The sequence below is a fragment of the Oncorhynchus mykiss genome, chromosome 10, assembly GCF_057628025.1.
Source record: "Oncorhynchus mykiss isolate SJ-2025 chromosome 10, ASM5762802v1, whole genome shotgun sequence".
Lineage (NCBI taxonomy): Eukaryota > Metazoa > Chordata > Actinopteri > Salmoniformes > Salmonidae > Oncorhynchus > Oncorhynchus mykiss.
This window is the reverse complement of record NC_143031.1, coordinates 44,921,848-44,925,811: the sequence shown is the minus strand read 5'-3', so window position 1 is coordinate 44,925,811 and position 3,964 is coordinate 44,921,848.

Here is a 3,964-nt window from a genome sequence, read left to right as displayed (position 1 = left end):
ATTCCTTCAACTTATTTCCTGTCCTATACTCCAGTAATTGAACACATTTAGATAAACATTTCTCAATGTTTACAGATGGCAATAAGGCGTTAATAAAGCTGAAGGGCAAAGTAATCACCCAGGACATCTTGATTGGGTTCGCACACTGACACACAACATGAGAACAAACAGAGAATTATATTTAGAATATTTAGTATATTTGGGTTAAACTGTAGGTCTACATAGTTATGTTCTCCCTCACACACAAGCACACACACTCTCTGCCTGTCCACCTGCCTGAGTATCAGTCATTCAGAATTTCATTCCAAAACCACCTATTTCTCCTTGTCTTTTGCAGTGTGGTTTGCAACACCATATTTTTACAGTTGTTATACAGTATTTGAGAGCTGTGAGTGCTGGCACAGTGGGCACGGATTGACTGTTATATAACTGAGCCACAGCAGGGACTGGCCCTTATGACAGAGATGGAATGACGTTTACAGCTACTGTTTCGTACCTGCACGGGATTGTTTAGTCTTGTACTTTGATAACATTGAACAGTGAGTTGTATTGTTGTACAGTAGGCCTGTCCTACAATAGATTAACACAATATATTCTCACATTTCTCTTCAGACTTAGGAAATCTATCTATCCTATTCAGACTTACACAATATATACAAAAGTATGTGGACACCCCTTCAAATTAGTGGATTCGGCTATTTCAGCCACGCCCATTGCTGATAGGTGTATAAAATTGAGCGCACAGCCACGCTATCTCCATAGACAAAAACTGGCGGTAGAATGGCCTTACTGAAGAGCCCAGTGACTTTCAATGTGGCACTGTCACAGAATGCCACCTTTCCAACAAGTCAGTTCGATCAAATGTCTGCCCTGTTAGAGTTGCCCCGGTCAACTGTAACCGCTGTTATTGTGAAGTGGAAACATCTAGGAACAACATGCCACTGTGAAGTGGAAACGTCTAGGAGCAACAACGGCTCAGCTGCGAAGTGGTAGGCCACACAAGTTCACAGAATGGGACAGCTTCTGTCCTTGATTGCAACACTCAGTTCCAAACTGCCTCTGGAAACAACATCAGTACAATAACTGTTCATCGGAAGCTTCATGAAATTAGTTTCCATGGCCAGGCAGCCGCACAAAATCCTAAAATCACCATGCCAATTGTTGGCTGGGGTGATGTAAATCTTGCCGCCATTGGACTCTGGAGCAGTTGAAATGCGTTTTCTGGAGTGATGAATCACCGTTCACCATCTGGCATTCCGATGGACAAATCTGGGTTTGGCAGATGCCCCAATGCATAGTGCCAACTGTAAAGTTTGGTGGATGAGGAATAATGGTCTGGGGCTGTTTTTCATGGTTTGGGCTAGGCTGAATGGAAGCAAGTCCCCGCAGCAATGTTCCAGTATCTAGAGGAAAGCCTTCCCAGAAGAGTGGAGACTGTTGTAGCAGCAGATGCAGGACCAACTCCACATTAATGCCCATGAGCAGGTGTCAACATACTTTTGGTCATGTAGTGTACCTTATGCTAGTGCGTTACGGGCATTGCAGGCATGGTTCCCTTGCATGCTCTGAATAAATTGAATTCAACCACTGAAAACCCTCCCTCTTGCTGGCCAACATAGTTCCTCGTGGAGTTTTCATTCAGTAGTGTTTTCAGTACATTTATCTAAAGCCATTCCTTTTCATTTGGTGTACCTTTTAAATAGACATTTCTCGACAGTCTAAAATATATAAAAATAATGTTCATAATATTAGGGATCAGTGACAGAAGCCATGTAAATACACATTTATTTGTCTCCTTTTCATCACCAATTGGTGGAATAAAAAAATACTCTGATCTTGTATATTATTTAGGGTTAGGAAAGTACAGTGCCTCTAACAATTTTTTCAGAATGGCACAAATTCCCCGATATCAGGGTACTCATGTCAACATGTTTGCTTTCAGAGCGTATTCATGCCCCTTGACTTTTTCCACACGTACATAAGTAGTCACACCCCTAAGTAAATACTTTGTAGAATCACCTTTGGCAGCGATTAAATCTGTTAGTCTTTCTGGATAAGTCTCTAAGAGCTTTCCACACCTGGAGTGTGCAACATTTGTCCGTTATTCTGTTAAAAATTCTTCAAGCTCTGTCAATTCGGTTGATGACCATTGCTAGACATCCATTTTCAGGTCTTGTCATAGATTTTCAAGTAGATTTATTAAGTCAAAGCTGTAACTCGAACACTGAGGAACGTTCACTGTCTTCTTGGTAAGCAACTCCAGTGTAGATTTGGCCTTGTGTTTTAGGTTATTGTCCTGCTGAAGGTAAATTCATCTCAGGGTGTCTGGTGAATAGAACCATGTTTTTCTCTAGAATTTTGCCTGTGCTTAGCTCTATTACGTTTATTTTTTATCCTTAAAAACTCCCCAGTCCTTAATGATTACAAGCATACCCATAACATGATGCAGCCATCACTATGCTTGGAAATACTGTATGCAGGACAAAAAGTGAATTCCTTTGCCACTTTTTTTGCAAATACATTAAACTCAGTTCTTCACAATTCCTGACATTTAATCCTAGTAAAAATTCCCTGTCTTAGGTCAGTTAGGAGCACCATTTTACTTTAAGAATGTGAAATGTCAGAATAATAGTAGAGAGAATGATTTATTTCAGCTTTTATTTCTTTCATCACATTCCCAGTGGGTCAGAAGTTTACATACACTCAATTAGTATTTGGTAGAATTGCCTTTAAATTGTTTAACTTGGGTCAAACATTTCGGGTAGCCTTCCACAAGCTTCCCACAATAATTTGGGTGAATTTTGGCCCATTCCTCCTGACAGAGCTGGTGTAACTGAGTCAGGTTTGTAGGCCTCCTTGCTCACACACGCTTTTTCACTTCTGCCCACAAATTTTCTATAGGATTGAGGTCAAGGCTTTGTGATGGCCACTCCAAAACTTTTACTTTGTTGTCCGTCAGCCATTTTGCCACAACTTTGGAAGTATGCTTGGGGTCATTGTCCATTTGGAAGACCCATTTGTGACCAAGCTTTAACTTCCTGACTGATGTCTTGAGATGTTGCTTCAATATATCCACATAATTTTCCTCCCTCATAATGCCATCTATTTTGTGAAGTGCACCAGTCCCTCCTGCAGCAAAGCACCCCCGCAACATTTCATTTAATTTTTATTTCACCTTTATTTAACCAGGTAGGCTAGTTGAGAACAAGTTCTCATTTGCAACTGCGACCTGGCCAAGGTGAAGCATAGCAATTCGACACGAACAACAACACAGTTACACATGTAATAAACCAAACATAGGCAATATTACAGTAGAAAAGAAGAAGGGGAAAAGGGGGAAATACAGTGAGTGCAAATGAGGTGAGATGAGGGAGTTAAGGCAATAAATAGGCTATGGTGGCGAAGTAATTACAATATAGCAATTAAAACACTGGAATGGTAGATGTGCAGAAGATGAATGTGCAAGTAGAGATACAGGGGTGCAAAGGAGCAAGATAAATAAACAAATACAGTATGGGGATGAGGTAGGTAGATAGATGGGCTGTTTACAGATGGGCTGTTTACAGATGGGCTATGTACAGGTGCAGTGATCGGTAAGCTGCTCTGACAGCTGGTGCTTAAAGCTAGTGAGGGAGATATGAGTCTTCAGCTTCAGAGATTTTTGCAGTTCGTTCCAGTCATTGGCAGCAGAGAACTGGAAGGAAAGACGACCAAAGGAATAATTGGCTTTGGGGGTGACCATTGAGATATACCTGCTGGAGCGTGTGCTATGAGTGGGTGCTACTATGGTGACCAGTGAGCTGAGATAAGATAAGAGATAAGGTGGGGCTTTACCTAGCAGAGACTTGTAGATAACCTGTAGCCAGTGGGTTTGGCGATGAGTATGAAGCGAGGGCCAACCAACGAGGGCGTACAGGTTGCAATGGTGGGTAGTGTATGGGGCTTTGGTGACAAAATGGATGGC